This window comes from Kogia breviceps, chromosome 11 (genome assembly GCF_026419965.1).
Source record: "Kogia breviceps isolate mKogBre1 chromosome 11, mKogBre1 haplotype 1, whole genome shotgun sequence".
In the NCBI taxonomy this organism is placed as follows: Eukaryota; Metazoa; Chordata; class Mammalia; order Artiodactyla; family Physeteridae; genus Kogia; species Kogia breviceps.
In genome coordinates this window covers 55626689-55639949 of record NC_081320.1, presented here as the reverse complement: position 1 = coordinate 55639949, position 13261 = coordinate 55626689, and the positions used below count along the sequence as shown (strand labels likewise).

At 39.4% G+C, this 13261-nt stretch overlaps 1 pseudogene; it reads right to left on the bottom strand.

Moving 5' to 3' along the window:
* Positions 1-4874: 4874 nt before the first annotated feature.
* On the bottom strand, positions 4875-5886 carry LOC131765198 (small ribosomal subunit protein uS2-like; annotated as a pseudogene).
* Between the last annotated feature and the right edge of the window lie 7375 nt (positions 5887-13261).

The window sequence follows — 13261 nt, the reverse complement described above, 5'->3', positions numbered from 1 at the left end:
AAATAAAGAAAAAGATATCACAAAAAAAGAAAATTATAGACCAATATCACAGATGAAAATAGATGCAAAAATCCTAAACAAAATACTAGCAAACAGAATCCAACAAGATATTAAAAGGATCATACAACATGATCAGGTGGGATTTATCCCAGGGATGCAAGGATTCTTCAATATATGCAAATCAATCAATGTGATACACCATATTAACAAATTAAGGAAGAAAAAGAATATGATAATCTCAATAGATGCAGAAAAATCTTTTGACAAAATTCAACACCCATTTATGATAAAAACTATCCAGAAGGTGGGCATAGAGGGAACCTACCTCAATATAATAAAGGCCATATATGACAAACCCACAGCAAACATCATACTCAATGATGAAAAACTGAAAGCATTTCCTCCAAGATCAGGAATAATACAAGGATGTCCACTCTTGCCACTATTATTCAACATAGTTTTGGAAGTTCTAGCCACAGCAATCAGAGAAGAAAAAGAAATAAAAGGAATACAAATTGTAAAAGAAGAAATAAAACTGTCACTGTTTGCAGATGACATGATAATATATATAGAAAATCCTAAAGATGCCATAAGATGACTACTAGCACTAATCAATGAATTTGGTAAGGTTGCAGGATACAAAATTAATGCACAGAAATCTCTGGCATTCTTATACACTAACAACAAAAAATCAGAAAGAGAAATTAAGGAAACACTCCCATTTACCATCACAACAAAAAGAATAAAATACTGAGAAATAAACCAACCTAAGGAGGCAAAAGACTTGTACTCAGAAAACTATAAAACACGGATGAAAGAAATCAAAGATGACATAAACAGATGAAGGAATACACCATGTTCTTGGATTGGAAGAATCAGTATTGTGAAAAGGAATATACTACCCAAAGCAATCTACAGATTCAATGCAATCCCTATCAAACTACCAATGGCATTCTTCACAGATTTAGAACAAAAAGTTTTACTATTCATATGGAAACACAAAAGACCCCAAATAGCCAAAGCAATCTTGAGAAAGAAAAACTGAGCTGGAGGAATGAGACTCCCTGACTTCAGAGTATACTACAAAGCTAGAGTAATCAAGATAGTATGGTACTGGCATACATCAATGGTACAGGATAGAGTACCCAGAGATGGACCATGCACACTGATCACCTAATTTACAACAAAAGAGGAAAGAACATACAATGGAGAAAAGACAGCCTCTTCAATAAGTGGTGCTGGGAAAACTGGACAGCTACATGTAAAAGAATGAAATTAGAACACTCCCTACCACCATACACAAAAATAAATTCAAATGGATTAAAGACCTAAGTGTAAGACCAGACACTATAAAACTCTTACAGGAAAAACATAAACCACAGCAAGATCTTTTTTGACCCAACCCCTAGAGTAATGAAAATAAAAACAAAAATAAACAAATGGGACCTAATTAAATTTTAAAGCTTTTTGCACATCAAAGGAAGCCATAAACAAGATGAAAAGATAACCCTCAGAATGGGAGAATACATTTGCAAATGAAACAGTAGACAAAGGATTAATCTCCAAAATATACAAATAGTTCATGGAGCTGAATATCAAAAAAACAAACAATCCAATTAAAAAATGGGTGGAAAACCTAAATAGACATTTCACCAAAGAAGACATACAGATGGGCAACAAACACGTGAAAAGATGCTCAACATCACTGAATATCAGAGAAATGTACATCAAAACTACAATGAGGTATCACCTCACACCAGTCAGAATGTCCATTATCAAAAAATCTAGAAACAATAAATGGTGGAAAGGGTGTTGTGAAAAGGAAGCCCTCCTGCACTGTAGGTGGGAATGTAAATTGATACAACCACTATGGAGAACAGTATGGAGTTTCCTTAAAAGACTAAAAATAGAACTACCATATGACCCAGCAATCCCACTACTGGGCATATACCCTGAGAAAACCATAGTTCAAAAAGAGTCATGTACCACAATGTTCATTGCAGCACTATTTACAATAGCCAGAACATGAAAGCAACCTAAATGTCCATCGACAGATGAATGGATAAAGATGTGGCACATATATACTATGGAATATTACTCAGTCATAAAAAGGAACGAAATTGAGTTATTTGTACTAAGGTGGATGGACCTAGAGTCTGTCATACAGAGTGAAGAAAGAGAAAAACAAATACCGTATGCTAACGCATATATATGGAATCTACCAAAAAAAAATGGTACTGATGAACCTAGTGGCAGGGCAGGAATAAAGACGTAGAAATAGAGAATGGACTTGAGGACGTGGTGGGGGAAGGGGAAGCTGGGACGAAGTGAGAGAGTGGCAGGGACATATATACACTGCCAAATGTAAAATAAATAGCTAGTGGGAAGCAGCTGCATAGCACAGGGTGATCAGCTCGGTGCTTTGTGACCACCTAGAGAGGTGGGATACAGAGGGTGGGAGGGAGGTTCAAGAAGGAGGGGATATGGGGATATATGTATGCATATGGCTGATTCACTTTGGTGTACAACAGAAACTAACACAGTACTGTGAAGCAATTATACTTCAATAAAGATCTAGAAAAAGAAAAATCACTGAGGGACTTCCCTGGTGGTCCAGTGGGTAAGACTCCACACTCCCAATGCAGGAGGCACGGGTTCAATCCCTGATCAGGGAAGTAGATCCTACATGCATGCCACAACTAAGAGTCCACATTCCGCAACTAAGAGTCCACATGCCACAACTAAAGATCCCGCATGCAGCAACAAAGATCCCACATGCTGCAACTAAGACCAGGAGCAGCCTAAATAAATAAATGTTTTTTAAAAAAAACAAAACACTAAGCCAATAAAAGATCTGAAGTTCATCATATTGCCCCCAAAGGATAACTAATATAAAAGGTATTATAAAGTAAAGCAACAACTGCCAATGAGAGACGATGACTCAATCTTTGCTGACACTGAATTTGGATCAAGAACACGGATGTCCTGATGTTTGAAAACCTTCTGTCAAATGTAAGGTATATTCTTCCTGAATGATAATATAAGCTTATAGGACTACGCCACAGCACGAGTTGAGTTCTCTTGATCTCATGAAACTGTTTTTTGCACAAACACTAGTATCAACAGCTTTGGGCTCCTATCAGAGTCTCTGAGGCCCAGGAAAGCTCTTCCTCACTCCATTCCTTCATCTTTGATGGCCAGTTTATTCATAATATGACACTGTATCATTGGCTAATTAAAACACGAACTTATTAATCTAAATATATGTGTGTGTGTATCAAGGCCTATATATGTGGTTTCTTCCCACTAGTTCATAACTCTTCCAAAACTTTGCAGAAAATACCTTCAATGAAGAGCAAAATCCTACTTCAGCTGTTCATGCTAGGTGTCTCCATCTTTGGAGTAAACTGGGGTGTAGCTGTGGGTTTAGAAATCCTCCAGCCACACCTTCTCATCAACTCTTCCTTTCCACTCAATACTGGGGAAAGGGGCTTCCCTGGTGGCGCAGCGGTTGAGAATCCGCCTGCCGATGCAGGAGACACGGGTTCGTGCCCTGGTCCGGGAAGATCCCACATGCCGCGGAGCGGCTGGGCCCGTGAGCCATGGCTGCTGAGCCTGCGCGTCCGGAGCCTGTGCTCCGCAACGGGAGAGGCCACAACAGTGAGAGGCCCGCGTATCGCAAAAAAAAAAAAAAAAAAAAAAAAAAAATACTGGGGAAAATGTCTCTCCTCCTCCTCATTAAATAGCTTAAGAGAGAAATATCAGAAAGCTTACGCTTTGTAGGGCCAAGGAAAGCAAAGTTTCAAAACCTCTCAGCTCAGAATGTGGCCCTCTGGCCTCTCCCTCAGCTTGGGAAACATGGAATGGGCTAATAGACCTCTCTTGCCCCAAAGGATCTTTCCAGCAGGCATAAGTCCTAACGACCCTGCCCCAATATTCTTAGAACTGCTAACCCACCATTTATTCATTCGTAAACCTCAATGCAGGGAGAATAGGGGAATGAATATATTTTTAAATGAATTTGTATTCCGTACGGAAAAGAGAGTCACACTAAGTCTCAGGCTGCCAAGGCACACATTCATGGCTTTCACACTGAGCTGTGAGTAATGACCTCCTTTTGGGGAAAACTTATTAAGTCGATATTCTATTTTAATATGCATAAATGCAATAAAAGAATTATAATTTTAATTGTGTTCAGTTCACAAAAATATTCCCCAGAGTACCATCCAGTAGAATTCAGAGAGCTTTTACCTTTAGCTAGAAAAACTGAACTTTGGGGGGTGCTGTGCTAAGTAAATTTGGACTCAGTGAACAGTTTCCTTCTGCAACACCTAGAAATTCATTTCCTAGAAGATCTGCCCTGGTATCCAGAGGATTGGTGCTACATTCTATGTGAAGACCCAAAAAGGCTGTAAATTTCTTCATGTCATTTTTTGGGAAAATGTTTCAAAAACACTTCATTTTTTAAAGTACACAGAACAGTGTAAGCAGAGGAATTTTAACTAGGAGATGAGTTCAATATGCGAATGTGGTAGGTGGAATAACGCACCCCACCCCCGAACACCACACACACACACACACACAGAAGTCTATATCGTAATCCCCAGAACCTGTGTCGATGTTGTCTTACCTGCTCAAGAGACTGCAAATGTGATTTGGCAAGATTATTACCCTGGATTATCTGGGTGGACCCAATGTAATCATAAGGCTGCTTATAAGAGGGAAGCAAGAGAGTCAGAGAAGATGTGAAGATGGAGGCAGAGGTGGAGGGGTGGGGAGAGAGAGAGAGGAGAGAAATAGAGAGATTTGAAGATGCTACCCTGTTGGATGTGAAAATGAGGGAAGGGACCATCAGCAAAGAGAATGCAAGGACTTCATTCTCTCCTAGAACCTCCAGAAGGAAACACATTCGTTTTTTGTGTGTGCGTTTTTTTTTTTTTTTTAAGAAACTGTTTGTTTTCCGTCAACATTTCCATTTGAAGAGTTTGTGGAAGAACAGCTGAAGATGACTCAGCGGTTGTTCCTACCCATTCAGTGGCCTGAGCTGTGGGAGCCGCAGACCAGTCTTCAGTGGGGAACTGCTGAACGGGCACAGAGGGCACCTGCACATCTTCGGACCAGTCCGCCAGCTTAGTTAGGTTGAGTAGCAGTGAACTCAGGAGGAGGAGCGGTCCATTCACCCTGCGATTCCTCCTTGGCCACCGCTTTCTCAGCGGCTGCCTGTTATTCCTTTTCAAACTCTTCAGGATCTCTGTAGAAGTAGAGATCAGGCATTAACTCCTATGGGTGTTCACAGGAGATGGTCCCACGCATGTGCAGAACTTCCCAGGCGAGCATCCACCACATCAGACCCACTGAGTGAGCTCCCTTGTTGTTGCACAGGATGGCAATGTCCACACAGCACAGCGGAGAGTCTGTGTTACACAGAGTAACGGTAGGCAGGTTAACGTAATAGGCCTCTGTGAGAGGCTGGTGGTCAGCCCTGGGATCAGTAACCACCAGAAGTCTTGGATTCCGGAAGGCTGCCTGGGTCTGGTTAGTGAAGGTTCCAGAAGTAAAATGGCCAGCAATAGGAGTGGCTGTAGTGGCAGCAGCAAACTTCAGCACAGCTTGCCGGCCAGTATTCCTGGAGGATACGACACTGACATCAGCTGGGAATTCAATGGCAACAATGGCACGAGCCGCCAACAGAAGCTTCTCCCCGGTTCTCTTCAGATTTATGATGTAGATGCCATCACTTTCCCTGTTGTAGATGTACTATTCCATTTGGAAGTCAAAGTTGGTGCCACCTAAGTGGGTTCCTGCTGCAGGGAATTTGAGGACATCCTCCTCCTTCACTTGCAGGACATCAAGGGCTCCGGACATTGTGAAAGTTTCCCTTTAAGTTAGGACGGGAGTCCAGAACAACGCCATGTGGACCCCTGTCTGGGTAGTGTGGAAAGGAGGAACACATCCTTGCTGACACCTGGATTTCAGTAACTCTAATTGGGAGGACTGTGAGATCATAGGTTTGTGTTGTTATAAGTCATAAAATTTGTTGAAATTTGTTACAGCAGCAATAGGAAACGAATACAATGCATCAAAAGAAAGGGTCCGAGAAAAGTACCATAAAATTCTCCTAATTGTGAACAATAAAACCGCAATATGCTGGGGCTTAGGAATCTAAGTGGATTCTAATCAGAATCTGTTGGCCACCACCATGCCTGACATAGAAGTGACAATCAGTACACAACTCTTATGTGTAAAGTAATTAATAAAATACAAATAAATCATAGCCATGTACATGGAGTTTAAATAAAAAATACATAACTTCTTACTTTTCAAAAATGCAGTCTCTGTGAAGGAAAATATGATCAATATATCATCAACTCAAAAAACATAGTGTCCTCTAGATCTGATGACCTTGTCCAGCATCTCTTATGAGTAAATGTGTGATTGTTTGAAGGTACAGAGAGAAGACACAGCAACGTGCTTTTGGATATTTGTTCCGTTTTCCTTTTCCTTCAGCTTTGCACAAACCAAACATATTCCACTTAGGAACTACACAAATAGTCGAAGGTGGCATGAAGGTTGTAGCAAGCAAGCATGTTTTCCAGGGGAAGTATATTTTTGCATTTGAAATTGGCCATAGCTTAGCAACGCCAGCTTCCAAAACATTTATACCAAGAGAAGAGCTGCATATGCCGTTGTGCTCATGTACCAAAACAGAACCAAGCAGGGGTGCCCGCCAGGGTGGAAAGGAAGAATCTCAAAACACACTTATTTTCTTGTTATTATTGCTGTTTAAAAAGGTTGTCTTCAACTGAGAGCATCACACCTTTAACATTAGTTCAGTACTGTAGAAAGGATATGTCCTTTACATTTAACTTGGATAGGGTGTCTGTTATGACTCGGATCATTATTATTACTACAAAAGAGTAGCTTCCAAATTGAAAAACGAGGAGCTCCAGTGGCATCTCCTGACTCCAGCGCAACGCTCCCTCTCAAGTCGTCAAAGGGCCATAAGCTTTGTCTGTTTCCCTCCCAAATTCCCCTGAGTGGTGTGGGGTGCAGGCCATCAAGCCAGTTGAGGGCAGAGGATAGATTCTGCTCCATCTTTTCTCCTGAGAGGAGGATGTAATCTATTTTCTCCTCCATAGGGACTTAGCTCTTAGTCCTGATGTCCACACAGCTCCTTCCTCCCTCCCTGGAGATGATTTGGTTTATTAAAAATCACATGCAAAGTGGTTTAATTGCATAGGAAAAATACGTGGTTTAATTGCCAAGCAGATTAAGATGAACTATGGCAGCCCCTAAATATCAGTCATGGCACAAATTCCTTCTGTTAAAAGGTCGGAGAGTTGCCACTATCTCCCTGCAGAGAAAGTTTTCATTGCTCTGGGGTCAAAGCTGAAGAACATCAGGACATCCCAAATGCTTTCCTGTATGCATTTTCATATCTCCTTCCTGCCTTGTCCATGATGTTCTTGGAAGAGGTTTTGACAGCAGAATAAAGACCGTGTGCAGAACAAAAACCAGGGCCTTTAGAGCAAAACACATCGGGGCTCAAACCTCAGTCCTGCTATTTTCTGGTTGTGATACCTTGGATCTGGTAGATAGTCTCTCTGAGCTTTGGTTTGCTCATTTGTTAAATAAGATACCATCACACAGTCTGCAGCATTGTCAGAGTGTGATTGAAAGAGTTAAACCCCTATTATCTCTTGTCACACTCCAGAAAGAGTAGCTACTACTAAAATCCACAAATATCTCTGCACTGGTAGAGTCTGTATCAATCTTTCAGGCTCCACCATTACTGTTTAATATTTTCTTAAACTCATAAGTTGTCTGTGACTGAGATCACAGCAGCCTCTTCAGATACAAAGGAAGCTACTACCTGAATCTAGTCTGAGTGTACAGTGTTCTGGAAAGAGTGGGAAACTTCCCTTACAAGAGAAAGGAAATTCAAAAGCCAATTTTCCATGCAGAGAAATTAAAAAGTTAAATCTGAATGGCCAGATAAATGAATCAAATTACCTGCTACCCTGGGAACCTGCAGGCTCTAAATTCTGACTTACCCTCCTACCCACCCACGTGTTGGTGATCTGTGACCACACTGCATTTCCCCGACAAAACCCTCAGGTACAGCTGCTTGGTTTGGCCGGCTGGGGTTCTCAAAGTGTGGCTGCCCTCTGGTGGCAGCTGCCTTCCCCATAGCCAATTGTCATTGTTTTTCTTTCACTCTGCCCAACAGCAGAAAGCCCAGGCAGCTGACTGGCCTCCACTCCCTGGGCTGTCTTTTAGTGAGAGGGAACCACTGACTTTGAGCTGCATTTTTCTACCCAAATATCTGTCTCCCGAAACCCTGCTAACAGTTAAAGAAATTTATCATTCCCTCTTTGCATTCTCTTTTCCAGACTAAGGGTATCTCGGGTAAGGGAGAATCCAGATTCTTCATCATCTAGCTGCCTTTGGGGGATCTTCCAGGTTTCCTTCTAAAGGTGACAAGTAGAACTGAATATTTAATCCAGCTGCAATCTGAGCAACACAAAGCAGCAGCACTAGGATGCTGCTGCCCAGGCATCTGGACTTGCAACTCCTAGGCATGGCTCAGGGGCTCTCCTCTGGTTCCAGCCTATCACGTGCACTTCCTACTGTCAATCAAACATCTCTCACCTGGGGGGCCTGCATGCACCTCAAATTCCATAATATAAAATCAAACTAATTTTCCCCAAACCTGTTCCTCCTCCTTCTGTGCTCAGCGCCTTGGATAAAGGTCTACCACGGCAGCTCCACAGCTGTTCCCTTCTGGCTCCATCACTACTGCCCTAATCATATCTGACACGCATACCTAAAAGTGATAACTCCCTGATTACAACCATTTTTTCTGTCTACAGAATAAAATCCAAACTCTTTGGGAAGGCACTCTGGTTCCTTTATAACCCAGAGAGCCCAGTCTGCCCTCTTTAGGCTCACTGCCCCCCTCACCACATCATCACACAAACCATCCCCAATTATACCACACATTTCTTCCTCCACATATTTGTCAGTCTGGTGAAATTCTATCCACCCAGCTCTAAAATTCCACTCTGAATAATATCTCCACTGTGAAAACGTCCTAGGTTCATTTCCAGTGCAGCAGAACTAATGATTCTCATCCTGGATGCATAGCACTTGTTGATTCTGTGCTTATAGGACATACCATCTGGTGTCCAAGTCTTCAGACAAACCCTCTCAGCCTAGTGGAACTCTTAAGTTCCCTAGATCTGCAACCTCATCTTATAAAATTTTGTAAATCTAACACCAAGCATAGTGCTGGACATTTGGTGGGTGCGTAAAAATGTTTTGTGAAGTAAATCCAAATATCAGCACCGCTTAAAATTACATGAGCTTTTTAAAATGTTACAGTTCTAACTGTGGTCAATTAAAAAGTCCATCAATTATGTTTTCACCTAAACTAGTATAAAGACAAATTTCCACTTCCTGTAGTTGTGTAGGTGATTTCTTTAGGGAAGGGGGAAGGTAGTTACTCACCAATGGCCAATATTCAATATTTGGGTCCATCTGTGGACCTGGGTTTCAGTCTGAGTTTGGTGATTAAGAAGGCAGTCTCTGAAGTTATACATCTATATTCAAACACCAATTCTTTCATTAGACCTTAGGCATGTTAATTATCTCTAGAATTGTTTTTATCTGTAAAATTGGAATAAAGAAACTACTTATCAAGATATGTGCCAGGATTAACTGGAATAATCCATGAAAAACATTTACACAGTGCTGAGCAGATAGTAATTGCTCTATAAATGTTAGCCACAGTTATAATTATCATCTACACATCCCATGTCTCTAAGCATACTTATCATACATAAAATTCCACAAAGAAAATAACACAATTCATCGTGTGTAAATACCTTGATGAGAATTTTACTGAGAATTTCTTGATTTTATGAGGGTTGCTAATTTGGCTTAATTTCACTGTAGATACTAAATGTTTCCTCTTTCCCGTGAAAACAAACCCTTGCACAATGCCCATGTTAATAAGTACATAATGTAGAATGCTGAGCCACTGCTTTATGGGAGTTATATTCCAGGGAGTTACACTGCAGCTCGGTAAACAAATAATTTCCTCGGCTGGACTCCAGGGCTGAAAAACCTAGAAAATTATTGTTCCCAGGTGGAAACAGGATATTTCATTATTTTTCTTGCACATGCGGATACTGCAACTTTTTAAATGCAGCAAAGATCACTGGTATACGCTTAGTCACTCTTTGCCTCAGTTCCCTTACGTGTAAAATGGGGATCGTAGTAACAGGAGCTATCTTGTAGAGATATTCTGAGGATTAAATGAATTAATATATTTAAAGTGCTTAAAACAAGTGACTGGTCTAAGAACTTTAATTAAGTATTGTTTTCATAGTAAATATCCTCATAGAGATAACAAGATTGCCTCAGGAAATCCTCATAGAGATAACAAGATTGCCTCAGGAAATCCGGAGCAGATGGATACATAGACATCGAGTAAAATAAAAAACAGATGAATAAAGACATAGAAGAAAACCATAAGACCGGAACCCTTCCCACGAAACCCTACCAGAACATTTGCTATTGGGATTATATGACAGTAATGATGGTATCATATATGGCTATTTAACATGTTTAAGTAAGTTAAAATTTACACAGAGAATTTGTATATTTTGGAGTTTAAAATGTATACAGAGATTTATGTGAATACTCATTTGAAACAATTTTGCTTTTGTCTCATCTTGAAAAACACAAGTAATAATTATCCAAATAAATGCCTTCGTTCTCCTGATTGATCAAGAATTTATAAAGTCTACTGTGTGGAATTATAGAAGGAAATATATTCAGAATGTATATTCCCATCGTCAGCGGCTTAGATTTTTTCAACAATCAAATTACCTAGAGGGTAGAATCCTTTTCTATATCCCTTTACATCCTGGAAGTTATTCTGAATTGGCTAATCAGAAACTCCTAGGATGCTTGCTGAAGATACTTTGCTCTGAGAGTCCATTCCAGACCAATGGATCAGAACTCTCAAGATGTCTTCAAGGAATCTGTATGCCTTACAAGCATCCCAGGAATTCTGGCAACCATTCAATTTGGGAGCTATTGCTTTCATGACTGGCAAAAGCTTCTGCACATAATAGGCACTAGGTAGGAAGCAATTTAGAAGTTGAAGTTAGAAAGCCTTACTTTACCTTCTGGCTCTATTATTTGCCAGGAGGGTGATTTTAGACACTGATATCTTTAAAAATCATAAATTTCCTCAACTGTAAAATGGAGCCAATCATATCTTATAGGGTTAGATATAACCCTATCTTATAGGGTTACTGTGAAATTAAACAAAATCAAAAGTAAAGTACCAAACACAGTGCCTAACACAAAGTATATGAGTAATAAATGTTAGTCCTTTATAAAGATAATATTATTTTCAATAAATATAGCTGGAATGGATGACATAATTTCTCCATTTAATGGCATTTGAAAGAGTCCTTAAATATTATTCTTCTTGTTCCCAGGAATTCTGTAAAGAGAGGGGGACTGAATATTTCTGCCTTTTGCCCACCCCTGTTAGCACTAATATCAATGCCATGATGTTCTGTAGATTGCCTGTTGCTAGAGTGGCACTTCTAGAAGACTCTTATTGTCTGTCTTTGTGCAGAAAATGGGATTAGGACATTAGTATTCTGACAATGATATTTTTGGAGGGGATGCTTTAAAATAAATTGCAAATCAAAGCATTTTGTAAGAATGCTGACATAATTACATGAAAATTTCTCTAAAACTAGATAGGATTCCTAGGAGAAGTAGAGAGTACCAATCAATGGAAGTTTGGTTATTCACTCCATGTAGTCTATTTTCATTTACTGACCCATCCTAAGACACCTTGTATCACCCCTTTAAAAATGTCCCCATCTGCATTTTGTAACGAGAAAAAGACCTAATAATATGTGAGTTTCTCAGTGATAACAATGCACCTCACTTATGAACTTCCCATTGTTTGGCTTCGAAACTTAGGATCCCAGAGAATATTGATCCTGTCAAGTTACACAGAAGAAGGTAGTTTACACAATGACGTTGGTTGTTTTATATTCACATAAGATAAAAGTATCAATTAAGATATCAAGTACACTGTCCATATAGATTCCTTATCATGAAATATTAGCATTTTCAAGATCATTAAATTTCTAGTTTTATCATTGTGCAGTGAAATTAAACTAAAAAGCAGATGTAATCTCTTGTTTCAATTTAGCATTGAATGAGGAAAGTATAAGAAACTTATAACTTTCCAAAATGATCAGTCAGAAATCTATGCCAGACATGAAGAGACTGGCCCTGGAGCTGTGGGGAGGCAGACATTGTAGGGTTGAGGATACTGGACTTGGATAGAGCTGATTTCCTATCTAAGTCTGTACCACTTGATACCTAATGTGGCTTTAGGCTGGTCATGAGGCGTTTTGTTTGCTTGTTTGTTTGTCAATCTATCAAACAAAAATAATTGTTGCAAGATTACTGTAAAGATTAAATAATATAAAATATATTGTACTTTTCAACAGTGCCTAACATATAATGTATGCAACAAATAGTAGCTATTACTGGATCAAACCAAATGTCAACATAGAGAATAACCTTCATAAAAATAATGGAGAATATATCTTCCTAAACAAATACCAAGTACCCTGTGGTTTTAGGTGTTCATAGGTAGAGCTATTATTGAGTATTTTAATGGAAATATTACCACTACTCAATTGCACACGATAATTTAGGTGGATAGTGTATTTCTATAAAACAGAAATCTTTACTGTCATTCTATTTAAGCCTCCATACTATGTCAGGTACTGTCCTTGGCAATGTGGAGACAATGATACAACCATGGCCTCTGTCCCTGTAGAGTTTACAGTCAAGTGAAGAAGATAGATTATGATAATAATGCAATAATTACAAATCCTGTGCTTCTGTGACCACATACTCCCTGGAACTAGTGGATATTTTGAGATTCAAACTTTCAAGATTTGGCTGGCCTTTATTCCAATTTTATTTTCAATAGAAATATGGGTTCTTGAGCATGGAACTCATCCTATTACTACTGAGCTAAGATTAGATTTAATTATTTATATGTAATTTCTTAGAAATTTAATGTTCAATTTTCAAAACTGAATGAATTATGAGTGCTCCAATGAATTGTATTTAATATTTATTAATTAGGCTCCAAGTACATAGTGTATAAATTCTTAACTCAATGTGCATATTTTCCCAGAAATAC